Source organism: Mus pahari, chromosome 14, assembly GCF_900095145.1.
Source record: "Mus pahari chromosome 14, PAHARI_EIJ_v1.1, whole genome shotgun sequence".
Taxonomy (NCBI): Eukaryota; Metazoa; Chordata; class Mammalia; order Rodentia; family Muridae; genus Mus; species Mus pahari.
This window is the reverse complement of record NC_034603.1, coordinates 45,307,852-45,314,613: the sequence shown is the minus strand read 5'-3', so window position 1 is coordinate 45,314,613 and position 6,762 is coordinate 45,307,852. Positions and strand designations below refer to the sequence as shown.

Below are 6,762 nucleotides of genomic sequence, written 5' to 3'. Positions count from 1 at the left end.
GGATTAAAGGCGTATGCCACCACCGCCCGGCTTCAAAGTACTTTGTTTTAATGCTTTTTATTTTTTTAAGCATTTCACTGAATGCTGTATGACCTGACACTCAGTAGGTAGACCAGGGTCTTCTGAACTTGCTGCAGAGGCTTGCTGCCTCTGACTCTCGAACTGGGATTATAGGCATGCTCCCTCAGGACTGATCTAAGAGTGTCTTTTAAAAAAAGTGTCTGTGTGTGAGAGAGAGAAGGGGAAGGAGATGGGGAAGGAGTGGGAGTGTTTGAGGAGGGTGTTGTGTCCTGCTTTATCATTGTCTGTCTTATTCCTGTAAAACCAGGGTATCTTGGCTATATCTGGGGTAGGTTGATGGACAACAAGACCCATTGATTCTTCTTTCTCAGCCTCCCACAGTGCTAGGCTTAGCTAGGTTTTTATATGCATTCTGGAAATTGAACTCAGGCCCTCATACTTGTTCAGCAACTGTTGTTACCCACTGAGTCATCAGCATCAGATGGTTGTGAGCCACCATGTAGTTGCTAGGGTTTGAACTCAGGACCTTTGGAAGAGCAGCCAATGCTCTTAACCACTGAGCCAGCCCAGATATTCTTAATAGTATCAAAACATTGCTTCCATTATAAAGATGTCTCAAATTTAAACTCTGATGAAAGTTTTGCTGTTCTGAAACCCACCCAGGGCTTTGAGGATGCTAGTTAAGTATTCTTATCACTGAGTTACATCCTTGCTGTTTGGAATGTTTAAAGAAGATATAGTAGTATATAGAACTAAATATTTGTAAAAAATTAAATAGAAAATAATTGCTATATATTCTATAATACAGATTTCTGGAGAGTTTTGGATATGATAATTACTTGTATGTTAATACAAAATATATCTTAGGGCTAGGGATATAAGTCAGTGATAAGCTTAAGGTCCTAGGTTCAGTCTCCAACACTGTATAAACTGGGTATGGTAGAACATGCTTGTGATTCTGTCAGTGGCCTGTAATCCCAGCATGAAGGTGGAGGCAGGATGATCCAAAAGTTAAAGACCATATTAACTACAGATTAAGTTTGAAGCCAGACTGGGTTATACAAGATCCTGTCCTAAATATCTGTATATCGAGGCATATTTAGTCCCAGGTTATAATGCTATTCTACCAATAATAAACACACTAATTGGGATACTTAAATTTGGTGTTTAATGGAGTTCTCTCTCTCTCTCTCTCTCTCTCTCTCTCTCTCACATGTGTATGACTGTTTTGCATGTGTATATGTGTGTGTGTGTGATATATATATCCACATATATGTACCATGTGTGTTTGTCGTGGCCAGAGTCCAGAAGATGAGATACCCCTGGGAAAGGTCTTACAGATAGATGGTTGTGAGTTGCCATGTGGGTGCTGAGAACTGAACCCTGATTGTTTTCAAGAACAGCAAGTGTTAACAGCATTATTTTATTTTAATTAATTAACTAATTATATTTTTATGTCTAGGTCTTGCTACATTGCATAATAGCTTACACTGGCTCCAGATTTACTATGTGGCCCTAGAGCTCAAGGTGTTTCTCCTGTTCTTACCTTTGGGTTTTGGCATTACAGGCATTTGCTACCACACAGGTTAAGATTGGAGGCTGTTAACTAGCCATAAGAGTATAGTTTAGCCGGGTGATGGCGGCGCACGCCTTTAATCCCAGCACTCGGGAGGCAGAAGCAGGCGGATTTCTGAGTTCCAGGCCAGCCTGGTCTACAAAGTGAGTTCCAGGACAGCCAGGGCTATACAGAGAAACCCTGTCTCGAACCCCCCCCCCCCAAAAAAAAAAAAAAAAAAAAAAAGACAAGAAAAGAAAGAAAAGAATATAGTTTAATAACTTGCTGGTTGTACTCTGATTTAGTGGTGCACACCTTTAACCCCAGCACTTAAGGGGCACGTGGATCTTTGTCTGGTTTGCATAGCAAGTTCTCTTGGACAGCTAGGGCTTACACAGTTTGAGATTCTCTCTTCTAGAAAGAGAGCGTGCTGCGGGGGAGGGGAGGGAGGATGAATATTAAAAATTTGCAGATTTTAGCTATGCATAGGGCACATAATTGTAATCCCCAGCACTTGGGGGTCAAGTTAAGATGATCTATATAGTGAGTTCTAGGCCAGTCAGTAGTACAGATTAAAAAACAAGATTTGGTGGTTTTTACTAGATATGAATACATAGTACTACCAAATTTATCTAATAGGGGTCAGCTGTTGACATTTGAACTAGAATTAAGATTATTTTTTCATGCCATCTAGAAATGCACTTCCATGTTTGGCTGATTTATATATTACAATTTCTTTATTTCTCATTCATATCTCTTTGGTTATCAGTAGTCTGCTATAACAACAAACTTTACTTTTTCTAACTTTTAAGAAATTAGGAGTTTTTTGGTGAAGGGCTACTGTTCAGTTCAGAATCATACATGAATAAGTCACTTAAAAAAGTCAAGTTTGTATAGTCAAGTTCTACATAAAATTGGGACTGTCCCATTAAGTAGGGTGCCAACATATGTTCATCTACCTTTTAGGTTTCTGAACTTGTTCATGGCTGGATTTTTAAAAAATATATTCAAGATTTCCTGTTATGAAATGTAAGTGAGAAGATAAAAATGTATATTGTTTCATTCCATTTTATTCTATTGGTGGGTTGAAGTATTGAATTTTTAGTGATAAAATTTGGTGTTTAGTTTTGTTAATGGTGTCTTATTGCTTTAAAAACAAACAAACATACACAAATTCCTGGTTACTAGAACACTTATTTTCAGTTGAGATATTTCTGTCATCATTTGGTAACAAGTACTTGTTTTTGTGTCTCTTCCATTTATTGTAGAAGGAGACTTTTGTTGTTCTGAATTATAGTTTAAATAATGACAAAATTCAGAGGTCAATAAAAGGTGGAAGAGTTCCTTTTCTTTTCTTTTTTTGGTTTTTCGAGACAGGGTTTCTCTGTAGCCCTGGCTGTCCTGGAACTCACTCTGTAGACCAGGCTGGCTTTGAATTCAGAAATTTGCCTGCCCCTGCCTCCCAAGTGCTGGGATTAAAGGTGTGTGCCACCATGCCCGGCCTTTTATTTCAAGATTTATTTATTCATTTTATGTATGTGAGTACACTATTGCTCTCTTCAGACACACCAGAAGAGGACATCAGATTCCATTACAGATGGTTGGGGGGCAGCATGTGGCTGCTGGGAATTTAATTCAGATGTTCTGGAAGAGCTGTTAGTGCTCTTAACCACTGAGCCGTCTCTCCAGCCCCCTGATAAGTTTTTTTTTTTTTTGGTTTTTTCGAGACAGGGTTTCTCTGTATAGCCCTGGCTGTCCTGCAACTCACTTTGTAGACCAGTCTGGCCTTGAACTCAGAAATCCGCCTGCCTCTGCCTCCCGAGTGCTGGGATTAAAGGCGTGCGCCACCACCGCCTGGCTGTGAATTATATTCTATGTATTTTAAAATATTTTGCAGTACTGGGAATTGAACTTAGGATCTGCATTACGGTAGGCAAGTACCATATCACTGAGCAGTTATCCTAGTACTTTACCTTTTTTGTTTGTTTTAGATTATTTTATGTATGTGACTATACTGTTGTTTTCTTCAGGCACACCAGAAGGGGGTATCGGATTCCATTACAGATGGTTGTGAGCTACCATGTGGTTGTAAGCCCCAAAGTAGGTGTTGGGAACCAAACTTGCTTTCTCTATAAGAACTGCCATTTCTAACCTCTCCTAGCCTTTTTGAAAACTTTATTTTGAGTTGAGGCAGTCTCCTTAAGTTGCCTGCCTAGTCAGGCCTTGAACTTTGGGTTCTCTTGCCTCAGACTCCTGAGTAACTGGCTTGCATTCTATACTTTTTTTTTTTTTTTTGTTTTTTCGAGACAGGGTTTCTCTGTGTAGCCTTGGCTGTCCTGGAACTTACTTTGTAGACCAGGCTGGCCTCGAACTCAGAAATCTGCCTGCCTCTTCCTCCCAAGTGCTGGGATTAAAGGCATGTGCCACCACACATGGCCCAGATTTTTTTTTTTTTTTAAAGATTTACTTATTTTGTGTATGTGAGTACACTGTAGCTGTCTTCAGACACACTAAAAGAGGGCATCAGATTCCATTACAGATGGTTGTGAGCACCATGTGGTTGCTGGGAATTGAACTCAGGACCCCCTGGAAGAACAGTTAGTGCTCTTAACGGCTGAGCCATCTCTCCAGCCCCCTGCTTTTTTTTTTCTTTAAAAAAATAAGATGTATTTATTTAATGTATACGAGTACACTGCAGCAGACATTCTAGAAGAGAGCATTGGATCCCATTACAGATGGTTGTGAGCCACTGTGTGGTTGCTGGGAATTGAACTCTGGACATCTGGAAGAGCAGTCAGTGTTTTTTTTTTTTAATTCTTTTTTTTCTCTTTTGTTCCTTTTTTGCAGTCAGTGTTCTTAACCTCTGAGCCATTTCTCCAGGCCCCATTCCATACTTTTGAAGATCAGTTTATATTTTTTCTTCAGAACTAAGTATTTTAAATTTATTCTTTTTGTGTTTATGTGTATGCATATGTGGAGATCAGAGGACAACTTGTGGGAGTTGCCAACCCTCTGCCTTGTGGGTTCTGGGGATTGAACCCACTTGGGTAGTCAGGCTTGGTGGAATGTGCCCTTACCTGCTAGCCAGCAATGGTTTGTACTTTTTGGCATCTTATACACATACATGTCATTGTGCTGCTCTGGGTTGGACCCAGAACCGTGTATATGTTAGGAAAGCACTTCTATTACTGAATTATAGCTATAGTTCTTTGGCTGACATAGGTTTTGGAGAAATGGTTAGAATATCAGAGTAGCTTAGTGTTGTGTTTAGAATAGACTATTATGTATTATTTAATGCTAATGTGTGTGAGATGGGTTGGAGAGAATAGTATCTAAAAATGGATCCCTGGGTCATCTTGTAACACTCTTGTACTGAAATACCAGTAGGCTACACCCTACTGGTATTTGGAGTTTTTAAATGTGTGAGAGGTTTTATTTTTATTTTTTTATTTATTTTTGTTTGCTCACTGTAAAGCCTATTGTAAGGAATGAAATTCTATTTTTTTCCCTTTAGAACTGATTTGCTTATTTAGGAAGAATTTGGTGTAAAATTTCTTTCTTTTTTTTTTTTTTTTAAAAGATTTATTTATTTATTATATGTAAGTACACTGTAGCTGTCTTCAGACACNCCAGAAGAGGGCNTCAGATCNNNTTACNGATGGTTNTGAGCCACCATGTGGTTGCTGGGAGTTGAACTCAGGACCTCCAGAAGAGCAGTCAGTGCTCTTACCTGCTGAGCCATCTCTCCAGCCCCTGTGTGACACTTTTTAAAATTAGATTTTAGATTTATTTTTATATGAGTGTTTTACATGCATACATGTATGTATGTATGTATGTGTACTATATGTGTGCCTGGTGTCCTCAGAGGTCAGTTGAGAGTCAAAACCTCTAGAACTGGAGTTATGGGTTCTGGATGGTTATAAGCCACCATGTGGGTGCTGGGAGTCCAACCTGGCTCTTCTGGAAGTGAAATAAGTGCTTTAAACTGCTGAGCCATCTCTTCAGCCCTTTCTATGTATTAAATAATAATAATAGTAATAGAATAATAATAAATTGTCTTAGTTTGCTGTGTAGAGACACCATGACCATGGCAGCTCTCAAAAAGGAAAACATTTAATTGGGGTGGGCTTACAGTTTCAGAGGTTTTGTCCATTATCATGGTGGGAAACATGGCATTATATAGGTACATGTGGTGCTGTTGCAGCTGAGACTTTTCCATCTTGATCTGCAGACAGCAGAAGGAGATTGTGTGGCATACTGGATGTAGTTTGAGCATAGGAGACCTTACAGCCTGCACTCACATTGACATACTCCCTCCAAAATGGTGTCAGATCTTTTTGGAATTGGAGTTAACACAGTTGTGACCCACTTAATGTGGATGCTAGGAGTTGAACCCAGTTCTTCTGGAAGTGTAGCTAGTACTTTTTTAACTGCTGAGTCATCTCTTCAGCTCAGCTAATCTTTTATTTATTTATTTAGATTTATTTACTTATTATATGTAAGTACACTGTAGCTGTCTTCAGACATACCACAAGAGAGCATCAGATCTCATTACAGATGGTTGTGAGCCGTCATGTGGTTGCTGGGATTTGAGCTCAAGACCTTCAGAAGAACAGTCTGAGCTCTTAACCACTGAGCCATCTCTCCAGCCCTCAGCGCTAAGCTTTTTATTTAGATAGTCTTTATTTAGATAGTCTTAGTGGGTGTGTCTTTACCTTGAAATATAGTAACAGTATATTTATACTTTATAAGTTAACAAATTAATAAATTATAATAATTATAATATATTAATTGGCAAGTTATATATATTATTTTTTGTGTGTATGGGTATTTTTGTATGTAAGGGTATTTTGCTTGCATATATGTCTGTTTGCCAAGTGACTGCTTGGGTACCTACAGAGGTTAAAAAAGGGTCTCTCTCAGATTATCTGGAACTGGAGTTGCAGATGTTGTAAGCTGTTGTGTGGTAATTGAACCCAGATCTTCTGCAAGAAAACCTAATGCTGTTAATTGCTGAGCCATCATGAAACATGATGATGTTGTTTTGTAGCCTAGGCTGACCTGGAACTCACTGTGTATAGCCCAGGCTGATACTGAATTTGTATCAGTCCTGTGTCAGCTTCCCAGGTGCTGGGAACCTGTTACTCATACCTGAGTAATTCAAATTCTTTTTTTTTTTTTTTTTT

The 6,762-nt window shown here is 39.0% G+C and overlaps 1 protein-coding gene across 2 annotated transcripts in view; it reads left to right on the top strand.

The window, feature by feature from the left end:
- The window catches only part of Taok1 (TAO kinase 1), a 91,776-nt gene that overhangs the window by 13,795 nt on the left and 71,219 nt on the right, over positions 1–6,762 (top strand). The window contains exon 2 of one of the 2 annotated variants that reach the window (XM_029546656.1): positions 2,543–2,605. The exons of the other annotated variant lie outside the window; for it this stretch is intronic. The gene's annotated coding sequence lies outside the window, so the exon portion shown is untranslated. The remainder of the gene's footprint in view (positions 1–2,542; positions 2,606–6,762) is intronic. 2 annotated transcript variants of the gene reach the window in all.